The following is a 19274-nucleotide window of genomic DNA, read 5'->3' on the forward strand; positions in this document are numbered from 1 at the left end:
CTTCAAGATTTTTATGCTGAACCCTTTCAGCATCTACTCTCTGTATTTTATTTATGAAAATACAAGCATCTAATTGCATCTATCTCTATAGATCTTTAGGATGCTTGCTTCATGTCTTTCATGAAAAAATCTATATACAACCATATTTTAAATGATGTTAGTATTGGACACTCCTACTAACTCTTTCGGAAACACATAATTCCTCATTTCTGATCAAACAATTTGATCATATCATCAAAATGAAAGTTTCAACTCCAAGAATATTACAGACTTGGTGATCTTCTATCACAAGAAGTGAAATCCATAAGCTACCTTATATAGAAATCTTAAAGATATCTAGTCAGAAAAGCTATTTTATATCTTTTTTTTGGAGTCAATATCTAACATCGCTTCACTGTAGATTTTGGGATCATCTCTATATTCTCTATCTCCTATAAAAAATAATTTTTCTCTACATCCTCTGTTAAGCATATCCAAGTACCTTTTGAGAAGATAGGAGATCCTACTGTATGTACGAGGTGGAGGAGGAATATATGTATATTGGCTCATCATGAATAGGTTCTTTAGGTCCTACGGCTCGTTGCTCTTCAGAGACACTCTCTTCAAGCTTAACTTTTCTCCTACTGCTTCAACTTGATTAAATAATTTTTCAAGAAGATAGTATATCAGGTCACAATCACATTGTGATCTTTTCAAAAGAAAAGTAGAATTCCAAACACTTTTAAGATGAGTTTTATAGACTTATCCTCTAATATATCCACCTACTATCCTTAACACAGGCTGGATATCTTTGGATCTTGAAATAACTAGGATTCAGTTCTCACTATGCTATATCTTATATGGTGTGGTAGAAACAGATTTAGAGAGAACCCAATTTCATAAAAATAAAGTAAGTCCCTAAAGAAATAAAATAAATCAATAAATTTCATCATGGACTGGACCATATCTCATATAGTCTCGTGACTCTTCTTAATTATCTCGTTGAGCTGAGATGTACTAAAAGGGATCCAATATGAAACTATATCATTTTATGAAATAATCGAGAAATTTTTTTCTTTGATATTGCATCCTCGATCTGATCAAAATACCTTTAGAAATTTTTCGATTTACTTCTTTACTTTACATCTAAATTCTTTGAACTTTTTAAAAATTTTAGATTTGTATCTCATATACTTACCCATACTATGACTGATCATCAGTAATCAGTAAAGATAATAAAGTAGAGACAATTCTTTTGTTAGCACATCATATGGGCTACACACATCAAATATGTATAAGGATAAGTATCTCAGTGGTCTTTTTTCTTTTGTCTCACAAGAGTAGCTTGATCATATTTTTTCAAAGAGATGATGCACAAACTAGATATGACTCAACAGTCAATGAGCCCAAAGCCCATATTTCTTTAGTTTGTTAATCATTTCTTCTCCTATACGACCTAGCCTAAGGTTTCATATATACTTAAGGTTTATCTCAATCCTAGATCTCACAGATCCAATGGCATTCATTGCTTGCTCAATTAAGTTCACAGATGCATCACCATGCAAATGATAGAGACTGTCTCTAAGAACTAAATCCAAATGATAATCACAAAGGATAGATGCCCATGGCCACAGCAACAACTCTTGCCTTTTTGTCAATTTCAAGGGTTACTTCTTTAGCCCTCTATTTTTTCATAGACTCTATAAAAATTACTAGAGTCTATAACTCAACTGAGAGAAAAAAAAATCGTAAGGATAGTATTGAGCAATTTCAACATGCCTACTCAAGCGTGTCTTTGTTTCCTTAGGCTCTCCAAGTATGTACCTTTGAATTCTTTCAAGGTTTCTTTGTCAGCAATAATTTGATCAATTTAGATAAGATGCCAATAAGGTCATTCATATGGTAGTTTACCATAAACTACCCATATAAACTAAATAGAGATCGAAAGATCAAATTTATAAGTAATTTCTTGTACATGGTCATGTCGAGCCTTTTAAGCTCCTTAATGTCCTTGATCATTATCAAATAATGATCATAGACTAACTGTCCATCGTGCATCTCATATGCTGTGTGACTCTAATCACCTCACAACACTTATAGATAAATCAATATGTCATTGGCAGTGAACATGTACTCATGCATACATTGAAGTTTATCTAATATGTACTTCAACATATAGCACCTATCTTTATTATCATTGTCCATCTACTCATCAAGTATAGCTCATTGACTTTGGACTGGACGGGTTGTTAACATTAGAATAACTTGATAGAGAATATTGCTTAATTTTTTTAAAATTAAGAACGATTCTTAGGTTCGTGAGCCAGTCTATGTAATTAGTTTTGGTTAAATAGTTGATATCTAAGATTTGAGCTAGAAGGTTGAAAGCTGACATAATAAACATCAAAGAGCAAAGATTCTAATTAGATGTTTATACTTATTTTATAGTTTGCTTTAAGAATTTTTAGATACAAAAAAACTCTCACTATTTTATCAGATCTCCCACACTCTCCAGATAGAAAAATGAAAACCCTAATGTGACAACTAGATTTATAGTGGGTGCTGCGGTCCCATCGATGCCATACACCTCACTTAACAGTTATTAATAACACGCATATTGATGTATAGATAATTTTTTATCCAGATGCTTCTTTAAGCATGTTGCAGTGACTTGGTCTCTAAGTTATGTGGGCTCACGTAACAATTATTGTCCACACTCTTTAGTTAAGTCAAACGCATTATTCATAAACAAATGCAAGCCGTCATTGGGTCCCTCCCTTAACAGTTATTGGGCCCCTCCCTTAACAGTTATTGGGCCCAACCCCATCTCCACCCTGAAGCAACTCTTTGCTAATAGAGTGGTTGCATATTCTTAATGCAACTGAACCACTGTGACTAGTCGTGAACAATCAACGTCAGTAGCACACCCGCACATCTACAATGGTGGAAGACTATTAGACTTAATATTTATAGAGAGATTTAGATTTAGGTCTCATCTAATCAGTTATCATATAACTGATCTAATTGACATGGGCTAAATCAAATGGCCTAGCAATCATATTTGAGACTTAATCTTTCAAATTGGTCAGATAAATAGAGATTGGTAGGGGTCCCCTCATTGCTTTCCTTAGACACCAATAAATTGATCAGATTAGCAAACGGAATCAATTAAATAATCACCTTTCAATTACTTGCCTTAGACACTAATTGATTAATTGGTCCGAATAGGTTAGCTTAGGTGAATTAGATTCGAACCATAGAGCCGAATTAGGTTCTTAGGTTAATTAATTCTACATATGGGTGTCAATCAATTCAATCAACAATAATTGTATGATCTTAAGCTCTATTGACCTCATCCTAATCAACACTTGTCGATTTTGATCCATTATGATCAAATCAAAAATCCTAAATGTAATCCAATTATATGACCTAATTTGATCTACTTATGACTAATCTCTCATACACAAATACTAATTTTAAATCTTAAATCAAAATTTTTAGATCTAAATTCTTTACATGTAAAGTATGTTTTGATTCTTGAAATAATTTTTAGATCATACATACAAATATATATCATATATATGAATAAAGTTTAGATCATAGAAATAAATTTCAATCCTAAACATGCTCTCATATATCATATATACGAATCAAAATAGATCTCAAAATACTTTTCAGATCTAAATAATAAAATATATATCATATATATACTAAAAAATTAGATTTAAAATTTTATTTTAATCAAAAATTTTAATATCATTCTAAAACAACCATACAGCATAATAAATTATGCCAGAACAACCTTATGTCTGAATGACATAAAAAACTTTCAAATCTAAATTTTTTCTCTATAGATTTTAGATTTAAATCCTAATCTCAAACATATGATGTGGCTCTGATACCACTATTGGGATTTCATGATTTTATGCATGCAAAAATTTTTCAAAATGAGTATATAGTAAAATTTAAAAATTTTAGATTAAATCTAATTTAATCTAAGCATGCTTAAGATCAAATCTTAAACCATAAATAGGATCTACATATGTGAGATAGGATTCAGATACAGAAATCAAATAGAAAAAAATAAATAGAAAAGATCCAATCTTCATATCTTGGTATGGATCGATCTACACCATGAATTGATGATCATGGATGTCTTCTGAAGGTTCTTTGAAGCCGCACAAGCATCCGACCTCTACGGATATCTACACGAGACTTGAATCTGATCCGAAGCTTATTGATCTCATCGGGGTGCTAGCTCTCTTGCAGAAATTACATCTTGACGATTGAAAAATCTTTTTTTTTTCTCAAGGCACTCTTAGAGAAGAAGAAGAAAATAGGAGGATGATGATCTCTATGCTAGAGATCATAAGAAGAACCTTTTTTTTTTCCTAAAATTCATGCACCAAATCTCTATACTAGAGATGTAAAAATTTTTATCCAACTCTTAGATAAGAGGAGAAGAAAAATTATATCCAAACTAGGATAAAATATGAGAGAGAGATTGTCCTAATAACCAACCTTTGATTGTTGGTAAGAAAGAAAAGATATACACCAACTTACCTCATACCAAGAAGCATCACACCGTTCCTCTCTCTCCCTTGAATTTTCATGCATGCCTCCCCTCTTTGGGTGTCAAAACTTGATCCATATCAACCCCTGGTACCATCCCTTAAGACACATATTTAAATTGGCAAAGGGAAGATAGAGTTTAGGTAGGAAGATAAGAGTTCAATTCACCTAGGACTCTAATTTTTTGATGCCGCCCACCTTCCTTTATTGGTGCACCCACAAAACTCATGGAGAATCAGAAATAGCATGAACTCCTTTCATGCTTAAAATCTTCATGCAAAAGAGGGAGAGGTGTTGGGTTTGTGGCATTCAAAATCAAGTGGGCATGGGCTTGTTATGGTGCATGGAAGAAGTGGAGTCCAATCCATATGAGACTCCTCTTTAGGTGGCTGATTTAAATCCAATAAAATTTTAACCAATTCTAATCATATTAAAAATTAATTAGACCTAAATAGATAAAAATTCAAATCTAATTAGGAGTCCAAACTATTTAAATTAGAAGTCACCTAATTAGAGAAGGAGTCTTAGTCCTTTTGGACTCTCTCTTGGTGCCTAAGTCAAACTCAATTTTTAATCCTAATCTAATTAGAATTTAGTGCACCCATGAAGATAAAAATTTTAGTCCAAATAGAAACTCAAACACTCTTATGTAGATCCTAGTCTAATTAGGAATTAAGTCAAACCCAAATCCTAATTCAATAAGAAATTATTTTTCCATACAATTTGGTTATCTCATAACCCAATTAGGCTTGATCAAATTAAAACCATATCAAGTCAAATTAAATATAATTTAATTAGACTTAATGTAAACTCTATTGCTCAATCAAATTGAATCAATTAGCAATCTAATTACTAATTAATCCTCCTATAACTCACTAACTCTTTAGCGAGCTATTTTTTTATAACTTTTATATTAGATTAATCATCAATCAAATTGATAATTAAATTCTATCATGATTTATAATCATAATTTAACCATCTGATCAGTCAAAAGCCTCTTTATGTGTGACCCCATAGGTTCTATTCTATCTGGTAGTGAGATATATTATGATTTCTATCATAATATCATCAAAACTCTTTTCACTAGGTTGGAACCATTCCAATTCTATCCATCAAAGATCATTGATCATCAAGATAATGCTGGTGAGTCTCACAATCCATCAATGACACCTAGCAATATGTAGTGGCAACTCAGTAGAATAAAAAGTGATGAACCTCTAGGTGCAGTTAACGTATGATACAGTCCCTCTATCGTGAGTCTCGAATAGATGGTAAGTCATGGATGAATCATCAAATCTCATCATCGATCATATGATAGATTCAATCAACTTGAGTCCATTATGTAATTTTCATGAAATTTTTTTTCATCAATCACACTGCTATGGCTATAGACTTAAGGACTCAGCTTCTTAAATCTCATAGAATTATCCTCTTCTACTAGGATCGATAGATTCTATTTAAGTGCACACCCTACTCCTATAGTAGATCAACTGTTGCCAACATCCACTACAAAGACTCATTGAGTCAATGTTTATGTGCAGCCAAACTCTAGTAGCCACACTGCGAGCAACTGTAGCACCACAGGTCAAAGGACCAGTCATACAACTGCAGTATCGAGAAAGTCACTAATGAGTGAGCGAACATCCATGTGACTTCTCATGTTGGTCATGCTAAATGCTAGTTATTCTCTAACAACCATTTGCACTCTCACTCCAGTGTTACTATACCATAGATTCGAGACTCATCTATCCAAAGAAAGTGATCCATGCACTGGTCTATCTGGATCAATCATCATCTCCATGATGATCCTATAATCAGGATCAATTTAGAAATTAACCATTAATGACACATGTCTCAAATTCATAACTCTTTGAGAATATATGTTATCATCTTGTTAATCTTTTGAATGATTCATGGACACATAAAACATGAATGGTATTATAAAAAACCCATAAAATATAAAATCATATCCTTGTAATATGATATGCATCAGCTAAGATTAGCTTCTAGGGCATTCATCTAATAGGATCTTAAGAATATAGCCAATTGGCTTTAGGTCAAGTGGGAGTTTGTTGGATTTGTATCCTAGAAGCCAATTGTTGGCTGATATATTATGTAATTTCAAGACTTGAACTTGTATTTATAATCTTTTTATTATCAATAAAAGAGTTTTTCATTTTAATCATATTTATGTATCCAGGATTTATCTTAAAAATTAACATAGATGATTTTTGTATATTCTTAAAGTGCTCAGAATTTGAGACATACATTAATTAGTGGTTAATTTCTAAATGCTCCCGATCAAAGAATCATCATGGAGGATAATGATCAATCCATTTAAGATCGATGCACAGTTCACCTTCCTTGTGGGCAGATGAGTCTCGAATTTGCAGTGTAAAGACACTAGGGTGAAGGTGCGGTCGTTGTTAGAGAATAACTTACCCTGAGCATGACCGACACGAGAACCACATGGATGTTTACTCAGTCGTTAGTGGTCTTCTCGATGCTGCAGTGGTGTGAGTGGTCTTTTGACCTGCAGTGCCATTGGCTATTCACAGCGAGGCTATTGGGTTTGACTGCACGTTCCTTCGGTCCCTAACTATTCAGATCCTTACTATGTATGTTGGCTTCAGTAAGTTTAAGTTCGCTGTCTGGAGTAGGATACACCTAGATGGGATCTATCGATCTTGGTAGAAAAGAAGAAGTCCTATACGACTTGTGAGACTGAGTTTAGAAAGTCTTTGGCTAAAGCAAGTATAAATACTGAAAAAGAGTTTCCATAAAATTCATAAATAAACTTGAGTCGAGCCAATCTAGTATATGACTGACGATGGGATCTGATGAGTTCTCCATGACCTCCATCAAGTTGGAACTCATCATAGAAGGACTGAATCATATGATAACTGTACTTAAGAGTTCATACTTTCATTCTACTAGATTGTCACTACATACTGCTGGATTATGAGATTCATCGAGCATCATCTTGATGATCGATGCTCCTCGAAGGGTAGAATTAAAAATATTTCAATCCATCAAAAAGAGTTTCGGTGATATTATGATGGAGATCACAATATATCTCACTACCAGACAGAATGGAACCTATGGGGTCACACATTAAGGGATTTAATCTCAAATTTGCTAATTGAGCTCATGAAGTTCTAATTGGGTTAGGATTTATTAAAACCTTATTAAGTTTATGAGAACCATGCTAGCACATGGTTAAACCTAATTCTTCTCGAAACTTCGATTTGATCAAGTCCATAACCTTGAACCTAACCTAAATCTATTTAGATTTAATTGAGCTCTTACTTGTAAGCCCAAGAGGATTTGATTAAGTCAATTAGTTGGCATAATTATCCTAACATTATCTCTTCTTTATCTCCTAATTATCTCTAAGTGTGCATATGGAATAAATAGAAGAATGGGTGGTGCCTATTTTTATTTTTGGCAGGTACTAGGCACCAAATCTTAAGATATTGCAAGAGGGGCCCACCCCCTCTTATGTGGCATAGCATGGAAGAGAGAGACAGAGGGACCATGCCCCCTCTCATATGGCAAGAAACCTTTATGTGGGGCGCTAAGAGTTGGTGCCCCAACTACTTGACTTATATCCCATGGGGTGCCACTTGTACCTACCTAAAGGGGTTGATTATTTACCAATTATATCTAATTTTAGAAGAAATAAATCAGATTAAAAAGGTAGAAAATTCTTATGAGATAAGGATCTATCTTTTTAAAATAATTGGATTCCTATTATGAGTCATGGTAGTGCCTATATAAGGAGAATATCTCTAGGGTTTATGTGGGGAAATTCAGTGCAGGGGTAAAATGATAATTTTAAAACTTTTTCAAAATCATGATTTTACAGTAGAAAAATATTAATTAATCTAATTAATTAACATAAATTTATCCTACACTAAGATCTAAATATGATATATAGCATGCATGCATTTAAATTTGAATTTGAACAATAAACACTTTATTGTAATGTGTTCAGAATACAATACCTTTGTGCGGATAGTAGATCACTGTAATCTGATCACCGTCGGGAGAGTCTGATCATCGCAATGCAGCCACACAGTATGTCTGGCCTCTGCGGATCGTCCACACGAAGCTCCCGATGTGATTGACTCCTCACGAGTGCTAGCTCGTTGTAGAGCCCTTTTGATGGTCGATGCTGATCGAACTCCTTATATCGATGTCTGTCGATTCTTCGGATGCTTTGGATCATCAACAGACGTGCTTGAGAGAATGTTGAAGATCTTCCTGAGATTTTATGGGCTCACGATACTCGTAGCTCACTTTCTCACTTCCCGAACCCCAGGCTAAAACTCTAGGGAACTCATCAGAAACCTTGCACCCACTTTTCTTTTTTTTCTTTCTTTTTCTCTTGGAAGGATATGGACTTTCTTCTCACGCACAAGACTTCTCACACCCCAAAATTTTTTTTCAAAAATCTTCTTCTTGCACGCCCCACTCTTCTCCTCCTTTTATAACAACGTCAAACGCCTTATCCAAAAGAAAGGATAAAGATGAGTAATTGCATATTTGAATTCAAATCAATTTTTGAATTCAAATGGACACCAACTCATCCCTTATCCACTAAAGGTGTGAGGCATGGCTTAAATTATACATGGAGTGATTTCATGAAAAACCTTTTCTCATGTAATAAATGGGGTGTAAAAAAAGAGATAAGGCGCAAAGATTGATTGCCCATTCAAATTCAAACTTTATTTTGAATTTGAATGGCCAACCAATCATCCTTATCCATTCATATGGCAAATTAAAGTGGGATGTGGAGAGGGCTTGGCGTGAGAAAAAAATTCATGAGAAGTTCCTTCTCATGAATTCAAATGGGTGCAATGGAAGTGAGGTGGCGCATGGAGATTGGGTCAAGATGGTTTAATTATTTAAACCAACCTAATTGAACCAAATAAGTTAGGTCCAGTTAAACTAATTTAAACCCAACTTAATTAGGCTTAATTAAGCTCAATAAAATCTTAATCAAATCAAGAATTGACTAAGCCCAATCCCTGATCAAATCAGAGACCAAACCATCTTGACAATTAGGTCAACTCTTAACCTAATCGGGTCAAATCCAATTGAATCCAATTCAATTGGACTTGATCCAAAAATAATTACTCAATCAAATTGAGTTAATTAGTGATCAAATCACTAATTAAACTTCTCATAAATACTGAGTCCAAATTCGATGGGCAATCGGGCATTATAATTCATCGATATGTGACCTTGATCGAAAAGTCCCAACCAGTGGGACTCTTGACCCCGGTACCCATAATGTGTGGAACTCATGATCAGAGAATCCTGATTCTCGATCATTGAGTCTCAAATATATAAGATTCTACTCCAGCCATCAGATCAGATAGGAACCTCTAATGTGTGTGACCCCGCAGGTTCGAACCTAAGCCGGTAGCACAGGAACTAATTCTTGTACTAATCGAAGTGACCATCTAGCAATGGTACCCGACATTCGGATAGGTCGAAGAGTCGCAATCGCAACACTCAGAACCTACATAAATATGGTTACTGTATAATTCATCCTTTTGACCCCTGTGTTTAGGACGACTCAGGATTAAACTGTCAACCCTGATCAGATCATCTGAATCATGCTCAACTCAAATAGTCCTGTGACTCCTCACAAGGACTACCCTGGTCAAGGTTTTACTAAATTGAAACATGACTGTACACAGCTCCTAAACTGGAGTGGTCAATCCCATCTTGACACACGCACCGACAAGTCAAGTACTTGACTACACCCAGCAGCCTTCCGTCACTGAATTAAAAATTTAGGTAGTCCAGTGCCTAAGTGCAGTGAGTTGCTTGCAAGTCACCGTGGTGGTCTCAGGTCGGAGGGACATTTATACCCATATCCCATCGGAGCAAATCTTGACAGTAGAAATAGCTCCAGAGTCAGTCACGTTCAGTGCAGATGTATCCTTACATCTCACCTGTATGCCATACCAGTGTCTCCACACTCATTGGTTAAGAGGACAACTAACCTATATGGCACATAACGACCTATGCTTGATAAACATTGTCGTCCTTGGTAACAACGTATCATTTGGTCGCGAACAGATTTAAGGACTAAACAACAAATCCTCCTTTGTCGAGTCTAAATAGTCTTAAGGACTTCACCACAACATAGGAGTTCATTAGAAGATGAAATATTTTGTGATGAAAAATACCAAAATAATTTTTATTAATTCATAATTCATGTACAAATATAAAAATAAGCACAACCATCAACAGACTGACGATTAGCTTTGGGATACTATTCCCAACAATCTCCCACTTAGCCTCAAGCCAATCGGTGCAATATCTAATACCCATCTTCGACTTGTAGTTGTCGAACTCCTTCACCGCAATGACTTTAGTGAATGGGTCAGCCAGATTCTCCTTCCCGTCGATGTTCTGAAGATCAACATCACCTCGATCCATAATTTTCTGAATGAGATGGTAGCGACGCAGAATATGCTTCGTCCGCTGGTGTGCCTTTGGTTTCTTCGCCTGAGCAATGGCTCCAGAGCTATCACAGTAGAGCAGAACTAGACCAACAAGGGAGGATGCTACTCCGAGCTCGGTGATGAATTTCTTCAGCCACACTGCTTCTTTGGCAGCATCTGATACGGCGACATACTCCGCCTCGCAAACTGAATCAGCCACTATATGCTGCTTGAAACTTTTTCAGCAGATAGCCCCACCATTAAGGGTAAAAATAAATTCCGACACACTTTTGCTGTCATCATGATCAGACTGAAAATTAGAGTCTGTAAACCCTATAAGTCTCAAGTCTGATTCACCATAAACAAGCCACTGGTCCTTAGTATTTCTTAAATATTTTAGGATGATTTTAACAACCTTCCAGTGATTCTCCCCTGGATCAGATTGGTATCTACTCACTACCCCTAGTGAGTATGCCACATTTGGTCATGTACATGTCATGGCGTATATGATAGATCCTACTATCGAAGCATATGGAATCCTATCCATACGCTCTCTCTCTTGAGGTGTTGTCGGACAATCTCTCTTTGAGAGAGAAATTTCATGGCCTATCGGAAGATAGCCTTTCTTGAAATTCTCCATGCTGAACCTCTTCAGCATAGTATCAATGTACGTAGACTGAGATAAACCAAGCAACCTTTTAGATCTATCCCTATAGATCCTTATCCCTAGGATGTAGGAAGCTTCTCCCAGATCCTTCATGGAGAACTATGACGACAGCCAAATCTTTATTCCCTGTAATGCAGGGACATCATTCTCGATTAAGAGAATGTCATCCACATACAATAAAAGAAATACTACTACTGGACCATTAGCCCACTTATAAATGTATGGCTCTTCTCCGTTCTTAACGAAGCCATACGTCTTGATCGTCTTATCAAAACGTATGTTCCAACTCCATGATGCCTGCTTAAGTCCATAAATGGACCTCTGTAGCCTGCACACCTTAGACTCATCTGTGGATGTGAATCCTTCAGGTTGTATCATATACACCTCTTCATCCAGCTCTCTGTTTAGGAAAGCTATCTTCATATCCATCTGTCAGATTTCATAGACCAGATGGGCAGCTATCGTAAGCATAATCAGAATGGATTTGAGCATTGCCACAGGAGAAAATGTCTCGTCATAGTCTATACCATAACGTTGACGATATCCCTTGGCAACCATATGGGCTTTATAGGTTTTCACCTTTCCGTCTGCGTCTCTCTTCCTCTTGAAGACCCACTTATACCCTATGGGTTTTACTCCTTCGGGTGGGTCAACCAATGTCCACACATCGTTGATCTTTATGGACTCCATTTCAGATTTCATGGCCTCCAGCCATTTCTCAGAGTCAGATCTCTACATTGCATCCATGTAGGTGATCGGATCCTCATCATTTTCATCAAGTTCGATAGGATCATCGTCTTGAACCAAGAAACCATAGTATCTATCCGGTTGATGTGGTACTCTACCAGATCGCCTTAAGGGTGCTTGAACAATGGGCTCTGGATCTGATCTAACCAAATCCGGTTCAGGTTCAGCAACTTGTGTCGATTTTTTCACCTACCGAACTTCATCAAGTTTGATCTTAGAGGCAACAGTCCCTTCACCAAGAAACTCCTTTTCCAAAAAGATTGCCTTAAGGCTGACAAATATTTTATGCTCATCAGCTAGGTAGAAGTAATACCCTTTGGTCTCTTTTGGGTACCCTATAAAATTACACTTGTCAGACCTAGGTCCAAGCTTGTCCGTAATTAAATGTTTAACATAAGCCGGACACCCCCAAACCCTAAGGTGCGAGAGTACTGGCTTACGTCCTTTCCATATTTCATATGACATTTTGGTTACAGACTTACTCGGAACTCTATTTAGAAGGTAACAAGTCAATTCGAGCGCATATCCCCAGAGAAAGATCGACAGACCAGCAAACCCCATCATGGATCGAACCATGTCCAACAAGGTCTGATTCCTCCTTTCAGATACACCATTATGTTGTGGTGTTTCAAGAGGAGTCCACTGAGAGAGAATCCCATTCTCCCCAAGATATGTCAGAAAATCATTGGAAAGGTATTCACCTCCTCGATCAGATCGAAGAGTTTGAATACACTTTTCAGTTTATTTTTCTACCTCATTTCAGAATAGTTTGAACATTTCAAACGACTCTGATTTATGCTTCATTAAATAGACATACCCATACCTCGATAGGTCGTCGGTGAAGGTTATGAAGTAGAAATATCCACCTCTTGCACTCGAGCTCATGGGTCCACATACATCAGAGTGTACCAGATCTAAGAGTTCACTGGCTCGCTCATCTTTTTCAGTAAAAGGTGATTTGATCATTTTATCAAGAAGACAGGACTCACAGGTTGGAAGTGATTCACAATCACCTACTTCAAGAATTTCTTCTTGAACCAACCTGTTTATCCAGTTCTTATTGATATGACCTAGCCTACAGTGCCAAAGGTAGACTTTTGACACATTATCTATTCTAGGGTGTTTACCGAAGGTTTGAACCACATTAACAGGTTGTGATAGAAAGTAAATTCCATTATTAAGTTGTCCAACAAATATTGTAACACCATTCAAAATGATATTGCAAATATTTTTTTTTATTAAAAATTGATAACTGTTCATGGCCAAAAGGCCAACAGAAATAATATTTAATAAAAAGCTTGGACAATAGTGACATTCACTCAGAATTATATTTCAAGAATTGATTACAAGGTTCATGATTCCTAATGCTAGAACTGAAACTTTGCTTCCATCTCCAACGTTCAGGAATCTATCGCCTTCATCAAATCTCCTACTGACCTGCAGACCCTGCATCGAATTGCAAATATGATAAGGGCTTCTGGTATCTAACACCCAGGCAGTAGTATCACAAATGGAAAAGTTGCAAGGTATTATCATATAAGTATCTTGCTTCTTCTTCGGCCTGTTCGGGTCCAGGGAGGCAATGTATAGAGGACAGTTCCTCTTTCAGTGCCCCTGCTTCTTACAAAAGAAGCACTCCACTTGGCTCTGATCGGGCTTGCATTTCTTGGTCTGATCCTGTGCAGACGTCCCAGCATGCAGCTGCACCTTCTTATTCTTCTTCTTCTTGTTCTTCTTCTTTCCTTTCTTAAAGGATCGACGATCAGAAGAAGACCCTCCCACAACATTCACCGACTCCTTATGGAGCTGGTGATCCTTCTCAAATTTCTGCAGCAACCCCAACAAGCTGTGGTAGTTCACTGCAGGCTTTGTCATCCAAAAATGAGTAAGAAAGGGGAGGAAGGACTTGGGCAATGAATTAAGGATCGTATTCTTACCGAGCTGCTCGTGCAGGGGAAAGCCCAGTTTACTTAGGTGCTCAATCATTTCGATCATGTATTGTACATGATCAGTGACTAAGGTGTTATGATCCAGGTGGTGTGCCCAAGGTCCAGAGGACCAAGGCTAAGGCCAAGGTCCATCATTCATGAGGGCTTCATAGAGGCTCTAGGGCTAGTTGGGCCCTAGGTTGAAAGGTTGTGGGCCTTTCGGGTTCTTGAGGTCTAGGTTATGTGGGCCTCAAGAGACTAACTCTTTATGGGCCAGGTCTAGGCCCAGGATAGGTGAGATTAGGTCAAGTCATGGGTGTACGTGGGCTTGGGTTAACCTAATCTCCCATAGAGTTGGTCAAGGGAGTTTTGGGTTTGGGTCACTTGACCCGGTGTTTATATATACATGTACTGTCTATAGGTTGAAGGAAGCCAAGTAATAAAAGACTCTTTCTCCCAAGTCTCCCTCTCTCTTCTCCCTCTCTCTCCAGCAATCTTCCATGCACCAAGAGCAAGAAACCCTAGGGTTTCTTGCCGCCAGTCCATAAAAGGAAAGAAAGGAAGGGAGGCGCTAGCCCCTTCCCCCTTGCAGCTGCCTACCAGATCTGCTCTTCCCCTCTTGCAGGTGCCCAAACACCAGGTCCAGGATCTGAAATCTCTTGAGAAAAGGTTGGTACAAGTCTCTCTCAGATCTGGAGTTGATCTGAGGTCGTTTGAGGCACGGGTGAGATCTCTATCAACAGGTCTACAAAAAGGCTGCAGCAGGACAGATCTGCGAGGTCTGTCTCGATCTATCTTCTTCCCCATCTAGAATATCCCAATTTGAGATCTATGAATTGAAGGACCTCGGTCCAGGTCTGATCTGGTTGGGTACTGGATCTTGGATTTTTTAGAGGTGGTTTCAAAGGCGTTCTTCATCTGGAATGAAAGGCTGACGAAGAAGACAGCAACCAGGCTGATTTCGTCAAGGGCCTTGGATCGTGTCCAGAAGTCTCTAGATCTATTCGTTGCTGGTTCTGCTACACCAAAGGTCCATGGGAGGAGCCGAGATCATGCTCCAATAGTTGGTATCAGAGCTACGGTGGTGAGGAAGCGGTTCCAAGTGCGAGAAATTGAAGATCCCAAGTGCTGAAAATTTTCAGCAAGGTACCATCAAGGTATATTCTATACTTCTTGATTTTATATTGCTTGTTTGGCTTGGATCCAGTCATGGGAAGCAATATGAAGGTCGAGTTTGAGAAGTTTGATGGCAAGGAGAATTTTTTCATGTAAAAAATCCGGGTGGAGGATCTTCTGGTGCAAGCAGATCTGGATCAGGCTTTGGATGAGAAGCCTGTGGGAATGATAGATAGACAGTGGGCATCGTTGGAAAAGAAAGCATGCTCGGTGATCAGAAGATGTTTGGTGGATGCGGCATTGTATTCGGTGCTGGAAGAAAAGACCCCGAAGGGCCTTTGGTCGAAGTTGCACACCATGTACATGGGGAAGAATATGTGCAACAAGCTGATGCTGAAGAAGAGGTTGTACAGTCTTCGGATGCAGGAGGGATCTGATGTGATTGGCCACATTCAGAGGTTTGACCAGTTGTGCATGGAGTTGGTGAATATCGGGATGAAGCTGGATGAGGAGGATAAGTCTCTATTGCTTCTATGTTCGCTGCTCGGATCATATGATTCTTTGGTGACTACACTGCTCTACGGTAAGGAGACTCTGGAGTATGAGGACATGGTCTCGGTGCTGAGGTCGAATGAGCAGAGGAAAAAGTTGACCAGAGATCGGGCTCCCCAGGAGGGTTTGGCAGTAGGGGAGAGGACAGGTAGAGGCAGAGGCAGAAGCAAGTCCAGGGGGTGGTCCAAGTCCAAGAAGGGAAAGAAAGAGGTGAAATGCTTCAAGTGCAACGAGTTCGGGCACTTCAAGCGAGAATGTCCACTATGGAAGAGCAAAAAGGGAGAAAGAAGTGGCTCAGAATCAGTGAGTGCAGTTGCTGGGCAGTAGGTGGAGGATGATCTACTTGTGGTATCAGATGGTCACAGGCATTACACAGAGGAGTGGACACTAGACTCTACGTGCTCACATCACTACACACCAAACAGGTCTTGGTTTGCGACATACACCAAGACAGATGAGGGATCAGTGACTCTAGGCGACAATCATCCTTGCAAGGTGGCTGGGATAGGGACAGTCAGGATGAGGATGTTTGATGGGATTGTGAGGACATTGACAAATGTAAAGTACATTCCGGAGCTGGAAAAGAATCTGGTGTCACTAGGCTACTTGGAGCATAGTGGATACAGCTTCAGCAGTAGGGCTAGAAGCGGAGTACTGAATATCTCCAATGGAGCTATGGTGGTGATGAGAGGCAGGAGGTTGGACAATAACCTCTATCGCATGGAGGGATCTGTGGTGATCGGAGAGTCTGATGCAGCAGCTGCAGCACAGGACTAGGAGGGGACTTACAGGATGTGGCACTACCGCCTAGGCCATATAGGTGACAGGGGGCTGAGGGAGTTAAGCAGGAGAGGACTCATCTCTGATCTGGAGGATGGTGCTACAGGGGAGATCTGTGAGCCTTGCCAGATGAAAAAGCAGAGAAGAGTTCAGTTCACCATCAGTACAGCCCGGAGTGCAGCCCCTCTGGAGTTAGTACACATGGATGTGTGGGGACCAGCCTCAGTTTTAGCTAGGAATGGGGCCAGATACTTCATGACCTTGATTGATGATTTCTCAAGGAAGCTCTAGATTTACTTCATGAGAGAGAAGTCAGAGGTCTTCACCAAGTTCAAGATCTGGAGAGCTGAGGTGGAGGAGTAGGGGAGGAGCGTGAAGTGTCTGAGGTCAGACAATGGTGGGATGTACACCAGCAGAGATTTCCAGGACTACTGTGAGGAGTGTGGGATCAGGAGACACTTCTTAGTTAGGGGGACTCCACAGCAGAATGGGGTGGCTAAGAGGATGAACAGAACACTTTTGGAAAAGGCACGATGCATGAGGCTACAGGTAGGGCTTCCAATGGAGTTCTGGGTTGACACTGTTGATGCAGTGGGTTACTTGGTCAATCGGTCACCTCACACCAGGTTGGATGGCAGACTTCTAGAGGAGGTGTGGTCTGGGAGGACAGTTGGGCTGGGCCATCTACGGATACTTGGGTGCACGGCCTATGTGCACGTTGGAGCTGGTGAGCGGAGCAAGCTAGACGCCAGATCATGCAAGACGGTGTTTCTAGGCTATCCGCGAGGAGTCAAGGGATACAGGCTGTGGGATCCCTTGAAAAAGAAGGTCATCATTAGTTGGGATGTGACTTTTGATGAGGAGTCAGTCCTACAGAGGCGAGTAGGCATGGAGGAGCAGCAGGAGTAGGAGGAGGTCCAGCAGGGCACTGCTGGACAGCTTACCTCTTTTATTTTGTCTCTTGCAGGTACTACTGGAGGACATGACATTTAGGTGGAGAATCTACCTAAGGTGTCTCCACAGATGGAGAGGACTCAAATGGATGATCGAGGTGGAGAGGTCCAGCAGGAGCGAGCTGGATCGAAAACTGATATCGGTGTTGTCCTACTCAAGCCCAAGAGGACCATCAGGCAATCGGACCGATATGGCTTCGAGGAGACGCTGTCATATGCCCTGGTGACAGTGAATGGAGACTCATATATGTATCAGGAGGCTATTGAGAGTCAGGACAGAGAGCGGTGGGTCCAGGCGATGTCTGAGGAGATGCAGTCTCTCCACAAGAACCAGACGTGGCGATTGGTGCAGTTGCCACAGGGGAAGAGGCCCATTGGCTGTAAATGAGTCTACAGTCGCAAGGACAGAGTGGAGCTGGTTGAGGCCTTGGGACACCAAGGTGGAGATTGTTATGATTCAGGTGGTGTGCCCAAGGCCCAGGGGACCAAGGCTAAGGCCAAGGTCCATCATTCATGAGGGCTTCATGGAGGCTCTAGGGCTAGTTGGGCCCTAGGTTGAAAGGCTATGGGCCTTTCGGGTTCTTGAGGTCTAGGTTATGTGGGCCTCAAGGGACTAACTCTTTATGGGCCAGGTCTGGGCCCAGGATAGGTGAGATTAGGTCGAGTCATGGGTGTACATGGGCTTGGGTTAACCTAATCTCCCATAGAGTTGGTCAAGGGAGTTTTGTGTTTGGGTCACTTGACCCGGTGTTTATATATACATGTACTGTGTATAGGTTGAAGGAAGCCAAGTAATAGAAGACTCTTTCTCCCAAGTCTCTCTCTCTCTTCTCCCTCTCTCTCCAGCAATCTTCCATGCACCAGGAGCAAGAAACCCTACGGTTTCTTGCCGCCAGTCCATAAAAGGAAAGAAAGGAAGGGAGGCACTAGCCCCTTCCCCCTTGCAGCCGCCTACCAGATCTGCTCTCCCCCTCTTGCAGGCACCCAAACACCAGGTTCAGGATTTGAAATCTCTTAAGAAGAGGTTGGTACAAGTTTCTCTCAGATCTGGAGTTGATCTGAGGTCGTTTGAGGTACGGGTGAGATCTCCATCAACAGATCTACAAAAAGGCTGTAGCAGGACAGATCTGCAAGGTCTGTCTCCATCTATCTTCTTCCCCATCTAGAATGCCCCAATTCAAGATCTATGAATTGAAGGACCTCGGTCCAGGTCTGATCTGGTTGGGTACTAGATCTTGAATTTTTTAGAGGTGATTTCAAAGGCGTTCTTCATCTGGAACGAAAGGCTGATGAAGAAGACAGCAACCAGACTGATTTCGTCAAGGGCCTTGGATCATGTCCAGAAGTCTCCCGATCTATTCGTTGCTGGTTCTGCTGCACCAAAGGTTCGTGGGAGGAGTTGGGATCATGCTCCAACATGAGGCTCCATCCCTCATTCGAGCATTGAAAATGGCACAACTAGTTTTATGCCTTTCAACGTCGTCAGGCGTGCCAAAGGAGTCGTTCAACAATTGAA

The sequence above is a fragment of the Elaeis guineensis genome, chromosome 12 (genome assembly GCF_000442705.2).
Source record: "Elaeis guineensis isolate ETL-2024a chromosome 12, EG11, whole genome shotgun sequence".
Lineage (NCBI taxonomy): Eukaryota > Viridiplantae > Streptophyta > Magnoliopsida > Arecales > Arecaceae > Elaeis > Elaeis guineensis.